The sequence below is a fragment of the Spinacia oleracea genome, chromosome 6, assembly GCF_020520425.1.
Source record: "Spinacia oleracea cultivar Varoflay chromosome 6, BTI_SOV_V1, whole genome shotgun sequence".
Lineage (NCBI taxonomy): Eukaryota > Viridiplantae > Streptophyta > Magnoliopsida > Caryophyllales > Amaranthaceae > Spinacia > Spinacia oleracea.
Window position 1 is genome coordinate 130,395,592 of NC_079492.1, and position 13,810 is coordinate 130,409,401.

Sequence of the window (13,810 nt, forward strand, 5' to 3'; positions counted from 1 at the left end):
ACCCGATCCAGTCAATTGAATTCATGTCCCATCACCTTAGTGTCCCCACTCGGGTTACAAGCACGCGTTACTAAGCTCGACGACAAGTACTTGCCTACCTAGATATGTAAAGATTAAAATAGTTCAGTTTTATTTCAACGTGGGATAATACTTCTATTTGGCACAGTAAATTCTGAATACAGGAAAAAAGAGTCTAATAACAAATGTTTGTTATATATGCATTCAATGTTCCGATTTTTCTTGCTGCAAAGGTGATCTTTGAAAGGTAAGTCGGTCTAGTATCCAATTATATCGTGTATAATCGAGCCACAAATTAGAAAAATTGCAGTTCCACTCTCTAGCTACGTAATAGTGTAGGAATTTAATAATATTCGAGGAATAAGTATAAAATAGGCTTAACAATAAAACCCGGTCAAAAAAAAATGACGGTCCAATGGAGGATCATTCAACTGGATACTATTGGGCCTAAGAGGCGCAAGCCCGTTATCCTTCCACTGACAAGAGCGGGAGGTTTTTGTTGCTCTGTGAAACCAGCCTCACGCGGTCCCCTCCACTTTAGGGCCCATAAAGATCAAGCCTTCGCCAGACCCACATGAACCAACTCTCAACTTGGATAGGGAGGGCGAACATAATACCAACTTTAGACCCGATCCAGTCAATTGAATTCCTGTCCCGTCACCTTAGTGTCCCCACTCGGGTTACAAGCACGTGTTACTGAGCTCGACGACATGTTCTTGCCTACCTAGATATATAAAGATTAAAATAGTTCAGTTTTATTTCAATGTGGGATAATACTTCTATTTGGCATAGTAAATTCTGCATACAGGAAAAAAAGAGCCTAATACAAATGTTTGTTTGATGTGCATTCAATGTTCCGATTTTTCATGCTGCAAAGGTGATCTTTGAAAGGTAAGTCGGTTCAGTATCCAATTATATCGTGTATAATCGGGCCACAAATTAGAAAAATTGCAGTTCCACTCTCTAGCTACGTAATAGTGTAGGAATTTAATAATATTCGAGGAATAAGTATAAAAAAGGCTTAACAATAAAACCCGGTCAAAAAAAAATGACGGTCCAATGGAGGATCATTCAACTGGATACTATTGGGCCTAAGAGGCGCAAGCCCGTTATCCTTCCACTGACAAGAGCGGGACGTTTTCGTTGCTCTGTGAAACCAGCCTCACGCGGTCCCCTCCACTTTAGGGCCCATGAAGATCAAGCTTTCTCCAAACCCACATGAACCAACTCTCAACTTGGATAGGGCGGGCCAACATAATGCCAACTTTAGACCCGATCCAGTCAATTGAATTCCTGTCCCGTCACCTTAGTGTCCCCACTCGGGTTACAAGCACGCGTTACTAAGCTCGACGACAAGTTCTTGCCTACCTAGATATGTAAAGATTAAAATAGTTCTGTTTTATTTCAATGTGGGATAATACTTCTATTTGGCACAGTAAATTCTGCATACAGGAAAAAAGAGCCTAATAACAAATGTTTGTTTGATTTGCATTCAATGTTCCGATTTTTCTTCCTGCAAAGGTGATCTTTGAAAGGTAAGTCGGTCCAGTATCCAATTATATCGTGTATAATCGGGCCACAAATTAGAAAGATTGGAGTTCCACTCTCTAGCTACGTAATAGTGTAGGAATTTAATAATATTCGTGGAATAAGTATAAAAAAGGCTTAACAATAAAACCCGGTCAAAAAAAAATGACGGTCCAATGGAGGATCATTCAACTGGATAATATTGGGCCTAAGAGGCGCAAGCCCGTTATCCTTCCACTGACAAGAGCGGGAGGTTTTTGTTGCTCTGTGAAACCAGCCTCACGCGGTCCCCTCCACTTTAGGGCCCATGAAGATCAAGCTTTCGCCAGACCACATGAACCAACTCCCAACTTGGATAGGGCGGGCCAACACAATGCCAACTTTAGACCCGATCCAGTCAATTGAATTCATGTCCCATCACCTTAGTGTCCCCACTCGGGTTACAAGCACGCGTTACTAAGCTCGACGACAAGTACTTGCCTACCTAGATATGTAAAGATTAAAATAGTTCAGTTTTATTTCAACGTGGGATAATACTTCTATTTGGCACAGTAAATTCTGAATACAGGAAAAAAGAGCCTAATAACAAATGTTTGTTATATATGCATTCAATGTTCCGATTTTTCTTGCTGCAAAGGTGATCTTTGAAAGGTAAGTCGGTCTAGTATCCAATTATATCGTGTATAATCGGGCCACAAATTAGAAAAATTGCAGTTCCACTCTCTAGCTACGTAATAGTGTAGGAATTTAATAATATTCGAGGAATAAGTATAAAAAAGGCTTAACAATAAAACCCGGTCAAAAAAAATGACGGTCCAATGGAGGATCATTCAACTGGATACTATTGGGCCTAAGAGGCGCAAGCCCGTTATCCTTCCACTGACAAGAGCGGGACGTTTTCGTTGCTCTGTGAAACCAGCCTCACGCGGTCCCCTCCACTTTAGGGCCCATGAAGATCAAGCTTTCTCCAAACCCACATGAACCAACTCTCAACTTGGATAGGGCGGGCCAACATAATGCCAACTTTAGACCCGATCCAGTCAATTGAATTCCTGTCCCGTCACCTTAGTGTCCCCACTCGGGTTACAAGCACGTGTTACTGAGCTCGACGACATGTTCTTGCCTACCTAGATATATAAAGATTAAAATAGTTCAGTTTTATTTCAATGTGGGATAATACTTCTATTTGGCATAGTAAATTCTGCATACAGGAAAAAAAGAGCCTAATACAAATGTTTGTTTGATGTGCATTCAATGTTCCGATTTTTCATGCTGCAAAGGTGATCTTTGAAAGGTAAGTCGGTTCAGTATCCAATTATATCGTGTATAATCGGGCCACAAATTAGAAAAATTGCAGTTCCACTCTCTAGCTACGTAATAGTGTAGGAATTTAATAATATTCGAGGAATAAGTATAAAATAGGCTTAACAATAAAACCCGGTCAAAAAAAATGACGGTCCAATGGAGGATCATTCAACTAGATACTATTGGGCCTAAGAGGCGCAAGCCCGTTATCCTTCCACTCACAAGAGCGGGAGGTTTTCGTTGCTCTGTGAAACCAGCCTCACGCGGTCCCCTCCACTTTAGGGCCCATAAAGATCAAGCCTTCGCCAGACCCACATGAACCAACTCTCAACTTGGATAGGGAGGGCGAACATAATACCAACTTTAGACCCGATCCAGTCAATTGAATTCCTGTCCCGTCACCTTAGTGTCCCCACTCGGGTTACAAGCACGTGTTACTGAGCTCGACGACATGTTCTTGCCTACCTAGATATATAAAGATTAAAATAGTTCAGTTTTATTTCAATGTGGGATAATACTTCTATTTGGCATAGTAAATTCTGCATACAGGAAAAAAAGAGCCTAATACAAATGTTTGTTTGATGTGCATTCAATGTTCCGATTTTTCTTGCTGCAAAGGTGATCTTTGAAAGGTAAGTCGGTTCAGTATCCAATTATATCGTGTATAATCGGGCCACAAATTAGAAAAATTGCAGTTCCACTCTCTAGCTACGTAATAGTGTAGGAATTTAATAATATTCGAGGAATAAGTATAAAAAAGGCTTAACAATAAAACCCGGTCAAAAAAAAATGACGGTCCAATGGAGGATCATTCAACTGGATACTATTGGGCCTAAGAGGCGCAAGCCCGTTATCCTTCCACTGACAAGAGCGGGACGTTTTCGTTGCTCTGTGAAACCAGCCTCACGCGGTCCCCTCCACTTTAGGGCCCATGAAGATCAAGCTTTCGCCAAACCCACATTAACCAACTCTCAACTTGGATAGGGCGGGCCAACATAATGCCAACTTTAGACCCGATCCAGTCAATTGAATTCCTATCCCGTCACCTTAGTGTCCCCACTCGGGTTACAAGCACGCGTTACTAAGCTCGACGACAAGTTCTTGCCTGCCTAGATATGTAAAGATTAAAATAGTTCAGTTTTATTTCAATGTGGGATAATACTTCTATTTGGCACAGTAAATTCTGCATACAGGAAAAAAGAGCCTAATAACAAATGTTTGTTTGATTTGCATTCAATGTTCCGATTTTTCTTCCTGCAAAGGTGATCTTTGAAAGGTAAGTCGGTCCAGTATCCAATTATATCGTGTATAATCGGGCCACAAATTAGAAAGATTGGAGTTCCACTCTCTAGCTACGTAATAGTGTAGGAATTTAATAATATTCGAGGAATAAGTATAAAAAAGGCTTAACAATAAAACCCGGTCAAAAAAAAATGACGGTCCAATGGAGGATCATTCAACTGGATAATATTGGGCCTAAGAGGCGCAAGCCCGTTATCCTTCCACTGACAAGAGCGGGAGGTTTTTGTTGCTCTGTGAAACCAGCCTCACGCGGTCCCCTCCACTTTAGGGCCCATGAAGATCAAGCTTTCGCCAGACCACATGAACCAACTCCCAACTTGGATAGGGTGGGCCAACACAATGCCAACTTTAGACCCGATCCAGTCAATTGAATTCATGTCCCGTCACCTTAGTGTCCCCACTCGGGTTACAAGCACGCGTTACTAAGCTCGACGACAAGTTCTTGCCTGCTTAGATATTTAAAGATTAAAATAGTTCAGTTTTATTTCAATGTGGGATAATACTTCTATTTGGCACAGTAAATTCTGCATACAGGAAAAAAGAACCTAATAACAAATGTTTGTTTGATGGCATTCAATGTTCCGATTTTTCTTCCTGCAAAGGTGATCTTTGAAAGGTAAGTCGGTCCAGTATCCAATTATATCGTGTATAATCGGGCCACAAATTAGAAAGATTGCAGTTCCACTCTCTAGCTACGTAATAGTGTAGGAATTTAATAATATTCGAGTAATAAGTATTAAAAATGCTTATAAATAAAACCCGGTAAAAAAAAATGACGGTCCAATGGAGGATCATTCAACTGGATACAATTGGGCCTAAGAGGCGCAAGCCCGTTATCCTTCCACTGAAAAGAGCGGGAGGTTTTCGTTGCTATGTGAAACCAGCCTCACGCGGTCCCCTCCACTTTAGGGCCCATGAAGATCAAGCTTTCGCCAGAACCACATGAACCAACTCTCAACTTGGATAGGGCGGGCCAACATAATTCCAACTTTAGACCCGATCCAATCAATTGAATTCCTGTCCCGTCACCTTAATGTCCCCACTCGGGTTACAAGCACGCGTTACTAAGCTCGACGACAAGTTCTTGCCTGCTTGGATATTTAAAGATTAAAATAGTTCAGTTTTATTTCAATGTGGGATAATACTTCTATTTGGCACAGTAAATTCTTCATACAGGAAAAAAAGAGCCTAATAACAAATGTTTGTTTGATGTGCATTCAATGTTCCGATTTTTCTTGCTGCAAAGGTGATCTTTGAAAGGTAAGTCGGTTCAGTATCCAATTATATCGTGTATAATCGGGCCACAAATTAGAAAAATTGCAGTTCCACTCTCTAGCTACGTAATAGTGTAGGAATTTAATAATATTCGAGGAATAAGTATAAAAAAGGCTTAACAATAAAACCCGGTAAAAAAAAAATGACGGTCCAATGGAGGATCATTCAACTGGATACTATTGGGCCTAAGAGGCGCAAGCCCGTTATCCTTCCACTGACAAGAGCGGGAGGTTTTTGTTGCTTTGTGAAACCAGCCTCACGCGGTCCCCTCCACTTTAGGGCCCACGAAGATCAAGCTTTCGCCAGACCACATGAACCAACTCCCAACTTGGATAGGGCGGGCCAACACAATGCCAACTTTAGACCCGATCCAATCAATTGAATTCATGTCCCGTCACCTTAGTGTCCCCACTCGGGTTACAAGCACGCGTTACTAAGCTCGACGACAAGTTCTTGCCTACCTAGATATGTAAAGATTAAAATAGTTCAGTTTTATTTCAACGTGGGATAATACTTCTATTTGGCACAGTAAATTCTTCATACAGGAAAAAAAGAGCCTAATAACAAATGTTTGTTTGATGTGCATTCAATGTTCCGATTTTTCTTGCTGCAAAGGTGATCTTTGAAAGGTAAGTCGGTTCAGTATCCAATTATATCGTGTATAATCGGGCCACAAATTAGAAAAATTGCAGTTCCACTCTCTAGCTACGTAATAGTGTAGGAATTTAATAATATTCGAGGAATAAGTATAAAAAAGGCTTAACAATAAAACCCGGTCAAAAAGAATGACGGTCCAATGGAGGATCATTCAACTGGATACTATTGGGCCTAAGAGGCGCAAGCCCGTTATCCTTCCACTGACAAGAGCGGGAGGTTTTTGTTGCTTTGTGAAACCAGCCTCACGCGGTCTCCTCCACTTTAGGGCCCACGAAGATCAAGCTTTCGCCAGACCACATGAACCAACTCCCAACTTGGATAGGGCGGGCCAACACAATGCCAACTTTAGACCCGATCCAATCAATTGAATTCATGTCCCGTCACCTTAGTGTCCCCACTCGGGTTACAAGCACGCGTTACTAAGCTCGACGACAAGTTCTTTCCTACCTAGATATGTAAAGATTAAAATAGTTCAGTTTTATTTCAACGTGGGATAATACTTCTATTTGGAACAGTAAATTCTGCATACAGGAAAAAAGAGCCTAATAACAAATGTTTGTTTGATGTGCATTCAATGTTCCGATTTTTCTTGCTGCAAAGGTGATCTTTGAAAGGTAAGTCGGTTCAGTATCCAATTATATCGTGTAAAATCGGGCCACAAATTAGAAAGATTGCAGTTCCACTCTCTAGCTACGTAATAGTGTAGGAATTTAATAATATTCGAGGAATAAGTATAAAAAAGGCTTAACAATAAAACCCGGTCAAAAAAAATGACGGTCCAATGGAGGATCATTCAACTGGATACTATTGGGCCTAAGAGGCGCAAGCCCGTTATCCTTCCATTGACAAGAGCGGGAGGTTTTCGTTGCTCTGTGAAACCAGCCTCACGCGGTCCCCTCCACTTTAGGGCCCATAAAGATCAAGCTTTCGCCAGACCCACATGTACCAACTCTCAACTTGGATAGGGCGGGCCAACATAATGCCAACTTTAGACCCGATCCAATCAATTGAATTCCTGTCCCGTCACCTTAGTGTCCCCACTCGGGTTACAAGCACGCGTTACTAAGCTCGACGACAAGTTCTTGCCTGTTTAGATATTTAAAGATTAAAATAGTTCAGTTTTATTTCAACGTGGGATAATACTTCTATTTGGCACAGTAAATTCTGCATACAGGAAAAAAAGAGCCTAATAACAAATGTTTGTTTGATGTGCATTCAATGTTCCGATTTTTCTTGCTGCAAAGGTGATCTTTGAAAGGTAAGTCGGTTCAGTATCCAATTATATCGTGTATAATCGGGCCACAAATTAGAAAGATTGCAGTTCCACTCTCTAGCTACGTAATAGTGTAGGAATTTAATAATATTCGAGGAATAAGTATAAAAAAGGCTTAACAATAAAACCCGGTCAAAAAAAAATGACGGTCCAATGGAGGATCATTCAACTGGATACTATTGGGCCTAAGAGGCGCAAGCCCGTTATCGTTCCACTGACAAGAGCGGGAGGTTTTCGTTGCTCTGTGAAACCAGCCTCACGCGGTCCCCTCCACTTTAGGGCCCATAAAGATCAAGCTTTCGCCAGACCCACATGAACCAACTCTCAACTTGGATAGGGCGGGCCAACATAATGCCAACTTTAGACCCGATCCAATCAATTGAATTCCTGTCCCGTCACCTTAGTGTCCCCACTCGGGTTACAAGCACGCGTTACTAAGCTCGACGACAAGTTCTTGCCTGCTTAGATATTTAAAGATTAAAATAGTTCAGTTTTATTTCAACGTGGGATAATACTTCTATTTGGCACAGTAAATTCTGCATACAGGAAAAAAAGAGCCTAATAACAAATGTTTGTTTGATGTGCATTCAATGTTCCGATTTTTCTTGCTGCAAAGGTGATCTTTGAAAGGTAAGTCGGTTCAGTATCCAATTATATCGTGTATAATCGGGCCACAAATTAGAAAGATTGCAGTTCCACTCTCTAGCTACGTAATAGTGTAGGAATTTAATAATATTCGAGGAATAAGTATAAAAAAGGCTTAACAATAAAACCCGGTCAAAAAAAAATGACGGTCTAATGGAGGATCATTCACTTGGATACTATTGGGCCTAAGAGGCGCAAGCCCGTTATCCTTCCACTGACAAGAGCGGGAGGTTTTCGTTGCTCTGTGAAACCAGCCTCACGCGGTCCCCTCCACTTTAGGGCCCATAAAGATCAAGCTTTCGCCAGACCCACATGAACCAACTCTCAACTTGGATAGGGCGGGCCAACATAATGCCAACTTTAGACCCGATCCCATCAATTGAATTCATGTCCCGTCACCTTAGTGTCCCCACTCGGGTTACAAGCACGCGTTACTAAGCTCGACGACAAGTTCTTGCCTGCTTAGATATTTAAAGATTAAAATAGTTCAGTTTTATTTCAATGTGGGATAATACTTCTATTTGGCACAGTAAATTCTGCATACAGGAAAAAAAAGAGCCTAATAACAAATGTTTGTTTGATGTGCATTCAATGTTCCGATTTTTCTTGCTGCAAAGGTGATCTTTGAAAGGTAAGTCGGTTCAGTATCCAATTATATCGTGTATAATCGGGCCACAAATTAGAAAGATTGCAGTTCCACTCTCTAGCTACGTAATAGTGTAGGAATTTAATAATATTCGAGGAATAAGTATAAAAAAGGCTTAACAATAAAACCCGGTCAAAAAAAAATGACGGTCCAATGGAGGATCATTCCACTGGATACTATTGGGCCTAAGAGGCGCAAGCCCGTTATCCTTCCACTGACAAGAGCGGGAGGTTTTCGTTGCTCTGTGAAACCAGCCTCACGCGGTCCCCTCCACTTTAGGGCCCATAAAGATCAAGCTTTCCCCAGACCCACATGAACCAACTCTCAACTTGGATAGGGCGGGCCCACATAATGCCAACTTTAGACCCGATCCCATCAATTGAATTCATGTCCCGTCACCTTAGTGTCCCCACTCGGGTTACAAGCACGCGTTACTAAGCTCGACGACAAGTTCTTGCCTGCTTAGATATTTAAAGATTAAAATAGTTCAGTTTTATTTCAATGTGGGATAATACTTCTATTTGGCACAGTAAATTCTGCATACAGGAAAAAAAGAGCCTAATAACAAATGTTTGTTTGATGTGCATTCAATGTTCCGATTTTTCTTGCTGCAAAGGTGATCTTTGAAAGGTAAGTCGGTTCAGTATCCAATTATATCGTGTATAATCGGGCCACAAATTAGAAAAATTGCAGTTCCACTCTCTAGCTACGTAATAGTGTAGGAATTTAATAATATTCGAGGAATAAGTATAAAAAAGGCTTAACAATAAAACCCGGTCAAAAAAAAATGACGGTCTAATGGAGGATCATTAACTTGGATACTATTGGGCCTAAGAGGCGCAAGCCCGTTATCCTTCCACTGACAAGAGCGGGAGGTTTTCGTTGCTCTCTGAAACCAGCCTCACGCGGTCCCCTCCACTTTAGGGCCCATGAAGATCAAGCTTTCGCCAGACCCACATGAACCAACTCTCAACTTGGATAGGGCGGGCCAACATAATGCCACATTTAGACCCGATCCAGTGAATTGAATTCCTGTCCCGTCACCTTAGTGTCCCCACTCGGGTTACAAGCACGCGTTACTAAGCTCGACGACAAGTTATTGCCTGCCTAGATATGTAAAGATTAAAATTGTTCAGTTTTATTTCAATGTGGGATAATACTTCTATTTGGCACAGTAAATTCTGCATACAGGAAAAAAGAACCTAATAACAAATGTTTGTTTGATGGCATTTAATGTTCCGATTTTTCTTCCTGCAAAGGTGATCTTTGAAAGGTAAGTCGGTCCAGTATCCAATTATATCGTGTATAATCGGGCCACAAATTAGAAAGATTGCAGTTCCACTCTCTAGCTACGTAATAGTGTAGGAATTTAATAATATTCGAGTAATAAGTATTAAAAATGCTTAACAATAAAACCCGGTCCAAAAAAATGACGGTCCAATGGAGGATCATTCAACTGGATACAATTGGGCCTAAGAGGCGCAAGCCCGTTATCCTTCCACTGAAAAGAGCGGGAGGTTTTCGTTGCTATGTGAAACCAGCCTCACGCGGTCCCCTCCACTTTAGGGCCCATGAAGATCAAGCTTTCGCCAGAACCACATGAACCAACTCTCAACTTGGATAGGGCGGGCCAACATAATTCCAACTTTAGACCCGATCCAATCAATTGAATTCCTGTCCCGTCACCTTAGTGTCCCCACTCGGGTTACAAGCACGCGTTACTAAGCTCGACGACAAGTTCTTGCCTGCTTAGATATTTAAAGATTAAAATTGAAGGAAATAATGCCCTTGGTCCAAGTATGCATTCTATGTTAAGTCTAATAAATGCGGTTCAGTATTAATTAACAAGTTAATAATTCAGTGAGATCAAGTGAGCTGAATGCCTAGCTAGAGGCCGCTTCAGTTCAAGTGGAATTAATGATATTAATCCACAGCTTACTCTTGACTGAACCCGTAGGGTCACACAAATAGTACGTAAACGGATCAAGTATTTAATGGCATTAAATACTCCATCTATGAATATTCGGAACCGACGGATCTTGGTTTCAGTGGGAGCTAAGATCGTCACAGGCAAGAAATGAATACTCCGGAAACGATGATATTGCCGGAAACGGAAATATGGATCGTATCGGAAATATGAATATTATCCAAGTCGTAGATGTTGCCGGAAACGGAAACATGGTACGTATCGGAAAATATTATTGGAAATGGAAATATTACCAGAATCGGAAATATTGCCGGAAACGGAAATATTGTCAGAATCGGAAATATTGCCGGAATCGGAAAATAATTCCGGAAACGGAAATATTAAATATTTGTTCGAAACGGAAATTAATTCCGGAATCGGAAATATTAAATATTGTTCGTATCGGAAATAGATTCCGGAAATGGAAATTTAATCGGAAGCGTATCGTACGAATTAGCATCGGACGAGGCCTGCCGGACGAAGGCCCAGCACGAAGCCAGGCCGTCGCCCAGCAAGCACGCACGCCACAAGCCCAGCGCGCGCCAAGGCCACGGATGCGTGGGCCTTGCTGCGTGGGCTGCAGCTCGCACGCATGGGCAGTCCTTGTGGCTGCCGTGTGTGTGTGAGTTTGTGCTCATGCGTGATTCCTGAATCAGCAAGAGTCAGTGTATGATTAAATGTCTATTCCTAATTGGATAAATTAATTAAATAGAATTCATGTAGGATTCTAATTCCAATTAATTCGCATCCTACTAGGATTACGATTCCTTTTCCATAACTCTATAAATAAAGGCCTAGGGGTCATAATTTATACACAAGTTTCAAAGTATTCAAAAGTGAGTTTTTTGAGAGAAAATTAAAACACATCTTGCTCATAAAAGTGCCGAATTTTCTAGTACCTTAAGGGCGATTCTAGTTGGTCAATCTTAAGGCGGATCCGGACGTGCTGTGGACTATCTACGGAGGGACGACATTTGGAGTCCTAAAAGACTTGTTCTTGTTCGGTTCGGGCGCAGCTAGGGAGGGCACGCAACAAAGAGTATGCATCTAATTATGCTATATGATTATGTGTAAATAATATGATTCCTGGGTTAATGGTTGTTTCCGCATGATTTATGTAAATGTCATATGTATCATAACCTAACAAAAATAGTTCAGTTTTATTTCAATGTGGGATAATACTTCTATTTGGCACAGTAAATTCTTCATACAGGAAAAAAAGATCCTAATAACAAATGTTTGTTTGATGTGCATTCAATGTTCCGATTTTTCTTGCTGCAAAGGTGATCTTTGAAAGGTAAGTCGGTTCAGTATCCAATTATATCGTGTATAATCGGGCCACAAATTAGAAAAATTGCAGTTCCACTCTCTAGCTACGTAATAGTGTAGGAATTTAATAATATTCGAGGAATAAGTATAAAAAAGGCTTAACAATAAAACCCGGTCAAAAAAAAATGACGGTCTAATGGAGGATCATTCACTTGGATACTATTGGGCCTAAGAGGCGCAAGCCCGTTATCCTTCCACTGACAAGAGCGGGAGGTTTTCGTTGCTCTCTGAAACCAGCCTCACGCGGTCCCCTCCACTTTAGGGCCCATGAAGATCAAGCTTTCGCCAGACCCACATGAACCAACTCTCAACTTGGATAGGGCGGGCCAACATAATGCCACATTTAGACCCGATCCAGTGAATTGAATTCCTGTCCCGTCACCTTAGTGTCCCCACTCGGGTTACAAGCACGCGTTACTAAGCTCGACGACAAGTTCTTGCCTGCCTAGATATGTAAAGATTAAAATAGCTCAGTTTTATTTCAATGTGGGATAATACTTCTATTTGGCACAGTAAATTCTGCATACAGGAAAAAAGAACCTAATAACAAATGTTTGTTTGATGGCATTCAATGTTCCGATTTTTCTTCCTGCAAAGGTGATCTTTGAAAGGTAAGTCGGTCCAGTATCCAATTATATCGTGTATAATCGGGCCACAAATTAGAAAGATTGCAGTTCCACTCTCTAGCTACGTAATAGTGTAGGAATTTAATAATATTCGAGTAATAAGTATTAAAAATGCTTAACAATAAAACCCGGTCAAAAAAAATGACGGTCCAATGGAGGATCATTCAACTGGATACAATTGGGCCTAAGAGGCGCAAGCCCGTTATCCTTCCACTGAAAAGAGCGGGAGGTTTTCGTTGCTATGTGAAACCAGCCTCACGCGGTCCCCTCCACTTTAGGGCCCATGAAGATCAAGCTTTCGCCAGAACCACATGAACCAACTCTCAACTTGGATAGGGCGGGCCAACATAATTCCAACTTTAGACCCGATCCAATCAATTGAATTCATGTCCCGTCACCTTAGTGTCCCCACTCGGGTTACAAGCACGCGTTACTAAGCTCGACGACAAGTTCTTGCCTACCTAGATATGTAAAGATTAAAATAGTTCAGTTTTATTTCAACGTGGGATAATACTTCTATTTGGAACAGTAAATTCTGCATACAGGAAAAAAGAGCCTAATAACAAATGTTTGTTTGATGTGCATTCAATGTTCCGATTCAAGGTTCAGTTTTATAACAAGTTTGAATGCCTAGTCTTGTTAATTATGCAATCTAATTTGTAATTATGATTAATTTGTTGAAAATTAGAATAATTTAGAATTAATTTGATTTTCATAATTAATTGTAATTTAATTAGAAACCTATGATTAAAAACCACCATAAAAATTGTAAATTTACGATAAATTTTAAATTTTTATGACCTAGACTTGAATCCATAACAATCGGAAATCAATTGGATAATAAATTTTCGATTTTTTCGCCCTAAAATTATGAAATTAATAATATTTATTAATTTGTCATTAATTTTAAATATAAATTTTAAATTTTTATGCGATTCGTTCAAATAACTTGCACGCACGAAGCAATGGACGCTTCGTGTTACCCTTAAGGGGTGTTGTATAATGCGGGCATGCGACGACGAGCAAGGGAGCTCGTCGCCCGTGCGGCACGAATGCAATGAGCAAGGGCGTAGTGCACGAGCACAAGGCAGCAGCCCTGCCTTGTGTCGTGTGCCACGAGCAATGAACGTATGGGCATGGGCGAGGGGCGAGCCAAGGCAGTCGCGTGTGGGCAGCAAGCGAGCTGCGCCACAACGCGCGCTGCCTCGCACAAGTGCGCGCAGCCTCGCGCGCAGCGAGCG